Genomic DNA, 13,601 nt, shown 5'->3' on the forward strand with positions numbered 1-13,601 from the left:
CAGTTCAAAGAAATACATTTTGGACAAGTTCAGGTGTCCATACTGATTTCTTGCAGTAGTTTTCATGTCTGACCTAATTAACTTCTTTCACAAATCAGCCAATAGTGCTTTTCTGTACTGTTCAAAGAAGAGATATTGACTGAGTCTTTTTTCTCTTGCTGTTTACATTATTCAGTGGTACTACATTTGCAATTTTAAGAACAAAGAGGGCATCTATTAATTTCATCAATGTAAATTTCTTGTTTTCAGGAATGAAAATGTAAATTTCAGTTCATAAACCCATGTTATATAAAACTATGGTATTTGCTTAAGCTAGACAATTGTCTATTTCATTATTTGTGAATTAATCAATTAATGAATTAATTGCAAATTACTGTATATTGCATTATGCACACAAGGTGAAATTTACACAGGATTCCAGAACAGAAAAATCACCTTGAAGTTTACAGAGTTTGAACCCTGAGAAATCAAGGTTATATTTTTAAATATTTTGTATTCAAAAATCTGAATAATTTTTTCATTATTTTCTGTAATCTCTCTTTCAACCAGAACTGCTGTTAGGGATGACACGGATCCAGAAAATAAACATTTCCTGGTTTACCTTGAGAATTTAATCCAAAGAACTTTAGAGCATGAAATATATATAACTATTCTTACAAAGGTAATTTTAAAAAAGAGAAATCCAACCAACAGAAACCAAAGAGATATTTCAAAGACAGCCTACCTTTTGCATGCCTTTTTACTTCACATCTCTTCAGTGGGAAATATGTACATTGTAGAAAAATTGTATTTGGTGATGGAGTCTTTTTTACCAATAAAACAAATGTTAGTAAGTAGTGATAAATTAATCAAACATAAAAACAAAAATAAAATGCACTGAAATTCCTGTGGAATTTTTTTTCCTCAGACTTATGCAATATAAATTTAAATATTAATTTGTAAGAATATTTTTGCCTGTTGAGGTAGTTACAAAAGGAAGGGATGAAAATTATTAACTTGAAAAGAGTAGAAAAATAAAAATTCACAGTAATTTGTAAAGGTATTGGCATTACAGCAAATATACATTATCATCTTATAATCAAATTATTGGTACATTAAGCAAATGATGTTTAGCTTTTGGCAACTTGAAAAAAACTACCCAGATTTGTCAACTACAGAAAAATGTGTCTGTTTTTATTTTGCTGTAGAAACTTAGTAAACTATTTATCTGTGTTTTGTTTTTGTTTTTGTTTTAATCTGTAATAGGCAGCACAAGGTAATCCAAGTATGCATTAAATTGTTTATTAAAATGTTTACAGTGTGAGAGGTAGGCCTTCACAAGTTATGATGTTGAACAATGGTGAAGTTTACCTTGCAATACTTCAGAAATCAAGCCTTGTAATCCAGCTTGTTACTCACATACCTAAGAGAATCATTTCAAATGCAAATATGTAGAACGTGTGGAGTCCTTAGTGATTACCTCGATTCTGTCAGGTGCTGGTTTGCTTCAAAGAAAGCATGTGTTTGTTATGATGAATTTGCTCAATAATGATTTATTTCTGATCATTTGTGAACCTTGCTTTTATTTAGAAGAGTTCCCAGACCATGAGACTAAAGGCTTTTGAGCAGTTGTGAGGGAAGAAGTAGTATTCAAGAGATATTAAGGAAACCTCTTTGTTTCTACAGTTACTGCTGCTCCCTTTTTATATGAATAGTGAAACTCTTTGGAACAGAAAATGGCATTGTACCGATGTGTGAAATATTTTAACCATAAAACTCAAGTGCTGTACTTTTTCTTAGGTTTGCTTAATATTTAGGGAATATACCATGCCAATTAGAACTCAAGGGAATGGAATGGAAGGAGATTTTCTTTCAGACAAATGGCAAACACCTGGTAAATGTAAAAAATCCAAATGCTAGGTTTTAGTCATCAGAGGATGCTTTTCAAACAATATTCAATACTGTTATCCTAGCTTCCTTGATAGCAGAGTATGCTTTACTCAGTTCAATCTTTTCACTTTTTGCCTTTATTTATTTCATTTTACTAAGCTAGAAATTAAGCAAATGTTAGTGACTACCTACTTGGTATGGGAGAGGAGCTCTGAAATTGAGTTCTGTATTGGCTGCCTGGTCACTTACTCAGGGCAAAAAAAACACAAACTAAACTGAAAAAAATTATAAAGAACAACAACAGCAAAAACATTGCACACAGAAACTTGTCTCCTAGCAATTGGAATGCCCCCTAAAATGATGATCAGCTTTCCTGTCATGTTGAAAATTAAGTATGTTTAGTTCAATGACACAAGCGCATCTAACCGAACCTACTCCTCTTGTGATCTCTCTTTCTAAAAATTAAACAGATCAAAATACTTTGCCTTGTATCAGATAAAACAATTCTGTGGGTACACTTCAAACTTTCAAATCCAATTCAAGCAATTTCTGAGCTCTAAAACTGAACAGAAAAATATTCAGGTCTCATTATTACTGCAACATGTCAGCAAAGATTAATTGAAAATGCATTTTGCTTTTCCATAAGGCAGTCAAAACAGTAATAGACCCACTCTTAGTCAATCATCTCCATTACAATATATATTTTCCAATCTTACCAACATTTCATAGGGGATAGCAAGCAAATATTAGAGACATTCAGCTATTCTTTACTTTTTATCTTTTTAATCCACACGTTGTTCTTCTCGCATTTTAAATGTTTTGTATTTCTGATTATGAAATTTCTTTTTCTCATGCCCACTGACTCAACCCAGAGAGAAAGTTGTCAATTCTCTTAACAAGCAATAAATATAGTGTGTAAATATTAACTTTTCTGTTATTTTGAGACTTAATTACTCTTTTTTCACTGTCTAAAAACTTCCAACATCTCACATTTTCACCAGTAGTTTGTAACCAGCCTTCTTCTATTAATATTGTCTCAAATAAAAAATGAACATTGTCAGTGGACATTTTTATACTGAATTAAAGGAATTAATAAACAAACACATTTGAAAGTGCTATCTATCAGCACATCCTAAGCCTCCACCCTATCTGTCCTTCTTCTATCTCTTTTTTTTACTTCTTGGTGCTGCCTTCTGACTTAAAAAATTATTAGCAAACAGAACCCAGTCCAGTCATTTTTATTGTCATCTACAGTCTGAAAACTCTTCCCAACTTTTGTGATAAGAGCCTCGATTTATTTGAATTCACTGAGGTTTGATGACAACGTGCTTTTCTGGGAGTTCAGAGATTGCTGTCTGGTGGTGTAAATGTGGTAAAGAAACCTGGAGCTGCTGGCAGCTCCTTCCCAGGCTAATGCCAATAATAAATCACAAGCCTTCTGTATGTGTTTCCAGATGGAAGATAACTTATAAAAGAAATACATCCAATCATGTCTAAAAAAGGGTGTAATTGAACAGAAATTCTGACATGCATTAATAATATTCTCACTTTCCTCTCCAAGCTAAAGAAACGTGCATCTCAACCTCTCTTTTGGGAGAGGATCCAAAGGGAGATGTTTTTCCAATTAATCTTATATTTCTGAATGTTTTACTTTATACATGATGCAACCATTTAATCTGCTAGATATTTATTTTTCTTTCTTTCTTTCTTTCTTTCTTTCTTTCTTTCTTTCTTTCTTTCCTTGATTCAAGGTTACTTGGACAGCCTGAATTTTCATGTTTTTCAGTGTTGAAATGCCTTGAATGTGTTGCAAGAACATTAATATATTTCATCAATTACTGAAAAATTTATTCTGTATCCAAGCTAATACCAGAGTTCAGGCTGTTGCATGGATTTTGATACCTCAACTGTATGTACGCTCTTTACATAACAGTGTATAAAAATAAAAGAATTTCTGAATTCATCTTAAATACTTTTTCCTGTTTACAAATAACTGTAATAGCTACATACATAACTGGCTATGAAAATATTCTGAATCCAAGTTCTAAACAATGTTTGTGATTATAAGTTTATATTAAAACTAGAAACCTGAATACTTTCTGCTTTTGTATGAAAATGTACATAAGCAAAGTAGCTAGAATTAGTAGTCAGTGTAGACTTTAAGTCATGGCCTGCTGTGTTGCAAATTACTAACACCGTTTAGTTTGCAACAGTGCAAATGGGATAAGCATGGTAATCAGTGCTATTTTCTTAGGCTATGATACTATTGCTAAGATAGTGATTTGTTCATTGGAGAGAGAGATAAAAAGATTTCACCAGCGAGTGAGATTGGGGACTTACATTAATGCAGAATCAATACTGCACTATAAAATTAAAATTCATAGGACTGGGAATAGAGTGCTTTCTCAAATTTTAGTAATTCCCTGTTGTAAAGAGTTTGTCTGGAAAGTATATTGATTATATATAATGCTGTTGGTGTTGGTCTACTGACTCATGTTGCCATAAAAAATCAGTTTGACATACTATGTAGAATCACTATAATATTGCCTAATGTAGGTCAAATCTATCTTTGAAAAAAAGTTATGATTATGCTTCTGTTCAGTAGCATGAATGGTGGGTAACATGGACGTAAGAATAACAGCTGGCACTACAATTGAATCCACATGTGTAGATCTTTGGCCAAATTGTTTGAAACTAAAAGAAAAGAAGAAAAATAGAATTAGAATAGTTCACCTGGGGAGGATCTTCAAAGGTTGACTAGGCCAGCTCCTGACCACTTCAGGGCTCACCAAAAGTTAATGCATAACAATGAGGGCATTCACAGAATCACAGAATCAAAAAATGGCCCAGATTGGAAGGGACCTCAAGGATCACGAAGCTCCAATATTCTGCCATGGGCAGGGCCACCAACTTCCACATCTTATACTAGACCAGGCTGCCCAGGGCTCCATCCAACCTGTATCTTGAACACCTCCAGGGATGGGGCATCTACAACCTCTCTGGGCAGCCTGTTCCAACAATTGCCCACGTGCCCCTTGAGCATTGACAGCCGTAGGGCATCAGTCACCTCTCTGAAAGCTTGGTCTATTGTTTGACCACTCTCACAGCAAAGAAAGTTCTTCTAGTATGTGAACCTCTCCAGCAGCTTTATGTCATTCCCATGTTTCCTATTATTGTTTAACAGGCAGAAGAGACTGTCGTCTTTCGCTCCATTTCCCCTTCCCCATGAAATTTTAGAGAGAAATGAGGTTAATTCTTAGCTCCATTTCTCCAAATTAGACAAACCCAGTTAACTCTGTTGAACCTTAAGACTTCAGAGGAACAGATATTATTGGAGCTTTGGAGGCTGCAGCATATAAACTTCTTGCATTACCATTCTATACAGCCAATATTGCAGTAAATTTCCAATATTTTTTTATCATTATTGATTCTTTTTACAACTCTCTGTCACTGAGATTTTTGTTTGAATGTAATGTTTGTTTGAATCAATACCCACAAAAAACTACAATTTAAGAAGCATATTTTGTTTCACGAGATTTAATGTCTTCTAGTCTTGTACGCTTCATTTTGGCACAGTCAGAATCCTGTGTTGTTCAGGCTTAAGTATTCTTGCAGATAATGCATTTTCACAGCTTCGTGGTCTTCTGTAATGAGGCTATTAGATGAACTCATTTGCTTAGCACTGGAATATTTAATATTTCTACATCTGTTGTTCATATGTGTACTTGAAACCATTTATTATAACCATTCTGTCACAGAAAGCAGCCATGAGTTCACCCTTTCTCTTATCCTCTTTTTCTCTTCACACTTTCCATACACTGTTTATGTGAATATTTGGCAGAAAGAATCTGTAAAATCCACATCAATGGAAAATAGTAATCATGTTCCACTCTAAAGATATACAAAATAGGTCTACTATTTTGCAGGGATGAAAATCTGAGGTTTTCTTCAGGAACAGACTGTGATTGACTTAGAAAGCTGAAAGATTTTTCTTTTCCTGTTGCTCTGCATGTAAGAGGCAGGTAACTTGTCTTCAGGTAAAACCTGTGATTCATTACTATAATATTCATGCTGTTCTAGGCAGTGTTATTAATTTATATTATATATAAATCCACGCCTTTATTCTTGACCCACAGTCCTTACAGTGTGTATTTTACTGGATTCTGGACATCAATTCTGAAGAAGGCCCTCATTTTTGCTGCTTCTAAAGACAGAAAAACAATTTTATGGTATCAGTACTTAACACCAAAGAATATCCAACAAACAAAACAGTTTTAGAAAAACAGTGGTGGAAAGAATGTCTTTGGTGACTAGTACTATGTAATCCCATTGTATTCAACTGGATTGAAATGTGAGTGTGCTCTAGCATCTGTCTAGATTGCACCTTCATACTCATTAGAGAAAGATTGATAGAATTGGTATAAGAGTTTGTGTGACACTTATTTGTATATAGTGTTTTTACAAAAAAACTACCTTTCCAGTTTTTAGCATGCTACCATATAGAAACACAATTGGATTGCATTTACTGAAAAGAGGACTCATACCAAATAAGAGATTTGACTGCTATGGACATACTGGTTTTTCAACAGATATGGTTGACAGTAGAGTCTGTCGGTATGACAAGAGTAAAGGGCTTTACATTTCACAGTTAGCAATTCAGTCAGATAGGAGGAATGCTTTTCACCTGTCAAGTCTCTAGACAGAAATATTCCGTCAGCCAAGGTTTCAGGAAGGTGAGTGCTGGAGGGTATGCATGATCTGCAGCATTTGTTACACAAGGACTTGCAGCTATAACTGGCTATAGGGTTAAAAATTAACATCAGGGTGCTTCATAGCAAACTGTAATAGAGTTTTCTTTGTCCAGGTTCTCAGCCAACATGTGAGCTTGCAAATATGAGATCAAGGTATCATGTTACTATTTTGCACTACAGGATGTTGAAGTAATGCAAGAAAGAAAAATGAGTGGTAGCTGGTGATATGAAGAATATATAGGGCAACCACTGTGAAGGGAGTGAGCTCACCTATGAATAGCCTATGTAGTACAAGGAACTGAATCTCTAGTTGCAGAGAAACATGTTCTCATTCATCACTGCCCATATCTGCTTTTCATTTTCTACATTTATCAAATAACAAAATAATCCCATAATCTGATAATGTATAATTCATAGAGAATCCTTGCATGTCCCAGTGCCTGACTGAGACACTCTTTGAAATACTGTCTGTGCCATAATTTCTTTCACAACTCTGTATTCCGAGGTGGAGTGGGTGGCAGAGTATCTGATAGTGAGGATAAATTTCAGTCTCTATATAATTATTAGTGTAATAATAAAATACCTTATAATTAGAAAAATAGCCTAAATTCAGTAGCCTTCAGGCTGAGAAAGAGTGTGCTTGCAGGATACACATTTCTGCTCAGGTCTGTGACTGGCCTGCTGAGAAAGACTAGATCTATACTGATAAATTAAAATTAAAAAAAAAAAAAAAAAAAAGGAGAGGAACATAATCTAAGCTCTGTTCCCAGGTAGCTTTTACCCTTGCAAGTGATAGCAGTAGCAAAGTTTTATTGGAACGATTTACCTACAGTCATCAAGAACAGAGTCAAGGAGGAATAATCACCAAGCCACGCGGGCAGTAAGGGGTTCGGTTCCTCAGCTTGATCTCTGATCTTTTATCATAGAACCACAGAATGGCCTGGGTTGAAAAGGACCATAATGATTATCGAGTTTCAAGCCCCCTGCTATGTGCAGGGTCGCCAACCACCAAACCAGGCTGCCCAGACCAACATCCAGCCTGGTCTTGAATGCCTCCAGGGATGGGGCATCCACAGCCTCCTTGGGCAACCTGTTCCAGTGCTTCACCACCCTCTGTGTGTAAAACTTCCTCCTAAATATCTAACCTAAACCTTCCCTGTCTCAGTTTAAAAGCATTCCTCCTTGAACTATCACTATTCACCCATGTTTCCACTCGTGTTTATATGCTCCCTTCAGGTACTGGAAGGCCACAATGAGGTCTCTCTGAAGTCTTCTCTTCTCTGAGCTAAACAAGCCCAGTTCTCTCAACCTTTCTTCATAGGAGAGGTGCTCCAGCCCTCAGAATTTTATCTGAAGAACAGAACTGCCCCTCAAGCCTCTAAGGGGAGATTGACAAGTACACCTGAAAATGTGCAATGCTGGTAAGCAAATTCTTTCGGTTGTTGATTTAATTAATTTTTCTTGCATTGCCATTTTCACATTCTCCACATTTAGCATCCAAAGCCAAATTTGGGTAGTCAGCAAGTTTTACATTCTCTCCTGTCTCTCATTCTTCTAAATAAATGTGTTTCTACTCTAAACTAATACACTTAAGGTTTTTATATTTTTAAAAAGAATATTATTTCAATTACAAAATTGGCACACATGGTCCAAAAAGTACATTTTTAAAGAAGTCTGTATTGCTATACTCTGAATTCATAAAGATGAGTAATTTTTGTGTCAGCAACTACTTTCAGAGCAGGATCAGCCTTGCTTTTATTTGATTTTAACTTGGCAAATATTTGGGAATAAATATGCATCTGGAAAAAAAGCCAGTTTAAAATTAACCCTTCAAAGTTGTATGACCTAAATATATACTTATGAAGTTTCCTGTTAGATTTTTGTTTTGGCTGTAATAAAGATATTCAACAATTCCTGTACTGCATATTTGCCACAAACCTGCGGTTAAAATTTTCATGGGAATGCACCACAGTGTAAGTAGCATAATAATGTAATTATAATATGGAATTAGATAATAAAATCAAGCACATTGAAAGATAAAGATCTAATACAAAAAAAGTAAAAAAGCAGAGGAATTCAGAAATCTTTTCACAAGCAATTTCATGTTTTCCTTTCCATGAACATATGGAAAACATAATACATAGTTGCTGGATTACTCAGATAACAGAACTTTTCTCATTCAGCTTTAAAAGTAGGGTAGCTTCTTCAAGTTAGAGATAAACTATACTCATAGTAATGTAACTATGATCAATATATAATACCATTTTTCCATGGAAGTTGAAAAAAAACAAACAACAAACACTAAGAACTTTGAAGCACTGCTTTGTCAGTCCCAGATTTTTAAAACTCTCTGGGGTAGCTGTAAATATGAGTTAAAAAAAAAAGAAGAAGAAAAAAAGAGAAAAAAAAAGATTTTGGCTTGTCTTTTTGTATATTTCTATTTCACTTCTCCTTCAACATGTTTTGTCATTTATGCTGCATCTGTAAGCTTTTCACTGCAACTAGTGAAGTAGGATTTTTGTGATTGTTTCCCTTAACTGAAAGATGAAATTCATATGTAATCACTTACCTTCAGGAGCTGAGCTTTTAATATATGTGACAATAGCTCTAGATTGATAACAGAAGAATAAAATTGATCCTGAAGCTTCTCTTCTCCAAACTGAAGAGCCTCAGTTTTCTCAGCTTTCCCTTATAAGAGAGATTCTTCAGACTCCTTATCATCTTTGTGATTCTTTGTCGGACTCTATCCCATAACTTCATGTCTCTCTTGTACAGGGAGAAAACTCGACCCAGTACTTGATATGTGGCTTCCTACTGATGAGCAGAGGGAAGGATCGCCTCCTTTGACCTTCTTGTAATACTTGCCATGAAACCAAAGTTACCATTATCCTTAGGTCATGCTGCTGGCTCATGCATGGGCCATGGCATGCCATTCTTTAGGCAAGATTTTTGTGCAATTAAAGAAATAGTCTAAAATTTGCCTATTGTCTTCACAGACCTATTCTTGAAAGGTTTGTTGCCTTCTCTACAGTTAAGTTCAGAAAATGCTAAAGATATATAGGCAAGAAACACTGGAAAGTGTCACTCTGATATACTGTGTAACATGCTAAATAGTGAAATATTTTCCTGCTAGTATATTTTGAATTAAAAAGTGAAAAGAATATTCCTTATTTTGGAATCTTTTTCTGTAATTAGAAGTGATAGTTTTCAGTGGCAGATGTAGATGTACCACTTGAATTACTGAACATCTGGTAAAAACCTATTGGACATTAGCAGTTACTGAAGAGAAGGCAAAATAAATGTAGAAGCATGTGCATTAATCATAATTAGGTCAGCAAATAAAGCAGATTAAAATGCTTTTCAGTCAAGTTTTCAATGACTGAACTGTTTCTCATACCCTTTTAGAAATGCAGGGTGGTCAGGGTGGTGCCTTTGGAAGTGATGAATACTGTTTACAGAAAAAAAAAACCCACCATAATTAGAAAGAGAGTAATACATCATATTCATAAACTACTTTTATTTCAGGAGGAAAACAGAAACTTTTTTTTAAAAAAGCAAACATGCTTTTTAAAACAAGTTTTACATTTTTCAAATGACCCTGAGTCATTATGATTAGCTGTTACAAAAACTTAAGAACTTCCTTTCTCTTCTCTCTTTTTCACCCCCACCTCATCTTCCTCCCCACTTCTTTTCCCTATTCTCCCAAGATTGGTCCAATTTCTACATTGGACTGTACTAAAAAAAGTAAAATGTATGGGAAGAATATCTATTTATTTAACTCTTCCACAAAGAATGGTTTTGCAGTATAGCTACACCATTTTGACAAGCAATTTTATCACATTACATGTGATTACATTGATATATATTTCGGTTCAACTGTCTAAGTCAGTAGTTTTTGTTTAGATTTCTGGTAGTTTGGAATATTAACTTACATCAAATTTTGAGGGCTGAAAGCAGAATGTTAAATTTGACATTCAGAGGGAAAGAAGATTGTTGTAGTAGGCGTTAGTGAATCATCAGGATGTGACACGCCAGGACCTCCCCTGCTCTGTAGGCGATAACGAGGTATCGAGATGTGACGCGATAGGACCTCTGTTTTGCAAATCATGACGCAAGCTTGAAGGACATAGAAGGGGCCTAGATAAGGCACTAGGATATATAAGTTGCTGTTTAATTGCAATAAATGCCATCTGCTACATCCTCATATTGGTGTCTGTGTTGCAATGGCCCAAGCGAGGGGAGATCACTAGGCCCCGGAGAACCGGATCTCGAGAATGGGGACTACAGAAGATGTTAAAGTATCCATTACAGAAGAATGTACGTTTAAAGACTATATTTTCCTAAGATTGAGGAATTTCAGAATTTTCCACTGTGCTGTAGACTGTACGATGTATAGCATAAAATGTAAGCAATAACATTACTTCTTAATATTTATTATTTTCCTTCTGATTTAAAATACAAAGCAACTTTAGAAACAACAAGAACAGATAGAAAGTGAAAGGAAAATTTTATCTGTTTAAGAAACAATTTACAAATTACTTGAACTGCAGTAGAGTACTTTCCTAAAATGTAAAGTAAATTATCATACCTATACTATAATATATACTTATCAATGTTTTGATTGTTCCCTTATTTGTTAGATAATAATAAGCCTTGTATATATGCTATCATTTTTTTAGCATGTTATTACATCTAGGAAAAATATATAAATTGTTTTTTTTTTTCTGAAAGCAAAACTTTTTGTCTATTTCTCAGAGTAGAATCTAGTATCTCTGTTTGACTCAGACATGGTTTTCTACAAAGAATAGTGCAGATCTACCATAGACACATCAAGAAATGCTCTATTTCTCTTGCTGTCCTGCAGTTCTAAGAGCACCTCTTGGGCTGAGCTTGTATGCAGCCATGAGGTACAAGACCAAGATCAAAATTTTCTGAAGAAAATCTGAAAGTGTATGCATCCAGGATGAAAATTTTGACAAAGGCTGCTAAATGGAAAAGATTGAATTGAGACTGCGATATATTTTGAGGTTGCAAGGACTTGAAGAATAAAAGGCAACAGGACTCACAAAACTACATGTGCTGCAATATACTTCCGTTTAATTGCGAAAGAATCCAAACTAATTTTATAAAGTTTGGAAAAATAGCCTTTTCCTGGACTAAATCCTCAAGGGGAAAGTTTATCTTCTTCCTTCATGCTCTTTTGCTCTGTACCAGCTTCCATTAAGCACCCTTAAGGGATTAACTGTGTTGTTATTATTCTATGCAAACTTCCTATGCAGGTACATCTAGGTACAAATATAGCTGGCTCATGTTTGTTCAGGACACTGATGATCTCATCAGTGGCCATAATTCTTTAAATTGCAGTTGTCTCTATGTTTGCTAAAGGAAGACAAACCTGAACTCGTACATCTGGTCAGTAGAATGTAGTGAAGATTTTAACAGTCTTGCAGAGGTATCAGAGTAGTTCAATTGTTCAATTTTCAAAAGTGCCCAAACTAGATAGCTCATTTAAGGTTATCTTGGACATCTACATACCAAAGGGTAAACATGCCCCTAACTAGTGTTTTCACATTTAAAACACTTTGTCAACACTAGCTGTGTGTCACAGCTAGAGCAATTCCATTTCACAGCAACATTAACATTTGGTTTTGTTCTACCCTGGAACATGACCAAAATCTTTTGGAACACTCCAGCAGAAATGGAATTATCAAAATCAATGTTTATGTATCAAAACATGTGGATGTGGTTAACGAGCTGGCCTAGCATGGGAGAAGTCCAGGTTCAATTAAATTGTTCTGTATGAACCAGAACAGATGCTTTATTGCTAAAATATGCTAGATCAGGCAGACTAAGTACTTGAACCTCTACTTCACTTAATGATCAGTTTCTTCTCTCTTTCTCTTTCATCAAACTTGCTATTTCTTTGAAAAGCATCTACCTTTGACTTAAAAGTTCACTTTTTGAAATGTCACACACTGAGGTTTGTACCTACTGTTTTGCGGACAAAATAGCAGCCCTCAGTTTATAAGCAGAGAAATTCATTCTCACGTGTGAAAATACGGTGCAACTAATTGAAAATAAAAAACAAAACTAATGTAGGACTGAGATTTGTGTTTATTTTAATAGACTACAGTGCTGTACATATGACCTATATATTTACTCAGGCCTTCTGTGCTTCCACTTCATAAAATATGAGTGGAATGCATGAAGTATGACAATAATCAATTTAGAATAGCAGAAATTATTACTTTATCTTCTGGAATCAGATTTATGACCATGAGTTCACAGAGTGGGTATATTCAAATCACCCAACAGAAGCATGATAGTTCTTCTGTCCAGAAGTAAGCCCTGACCCAAATATGGTAACAGATGTCTTTCTTGAAGCTTGTATTCTTTACTAGACTCAAGTGTCCAAGCTGTCCCTTTTGTACATGAGCTGAATGATCACATTTCAGTTGAAAAGGGAGAAGAAACAGAGGAAGGATCAGGTGTCTAGTTAAACTGTCTTCAACTATTACCAGTGAAATAAGAAGCATGTATTTATTATGTTCAGACTTAGGAAGTCTGGATCATGGTTTCCAGATAACCAGTAAGCTACTGAAACCACAGATCTGAAAGAGATACTGGGGGACAACTGCCTCCATTTCCTCTCTTGATAGATTTTGGATCACTACAAAGAGAAAGGAATCGTTATATGAAAAATAAGCAAGGATTAAATCATGGCTTGATTAATCTAGAGAGGAGAGAAACAGGTAGTGTGAAAAGTCCTGTGTATTAGTACAAGCTTCTAATGGTGTCTATGCAGTTACTTTTAGTACTTTGTTGTTGCAACAGAATGTTAACCAACCCAGGTAAGTTTTCTTCAGGAAATGGCAGGAAATAATATTTTATTCAATTAAATATGCTTTCTCAGTTATGGTGAAGAACAGAGAGTTCTTTCCTTTCCTTTCCTTTCCTTTCCTTTCCTTTCCTTTCCTTTCC

Source organism: Meleagris gallopavo, chromosome 3 (assembly GCF_000146605.3).
Source record: "Meleagris gallopavo isolate NT-WF06-2002-E0010 breed Aviagen turkey brand Nicholas breeding stock chromosome 3, Turkey_5.1, whole genome shotgun sequence".
Lineage (NCBI taxonomy): Eukaryota > Metazoa > Chordata > Aves > Galliformes > Phasianidae > Meleagris > Meleagris gallopavo.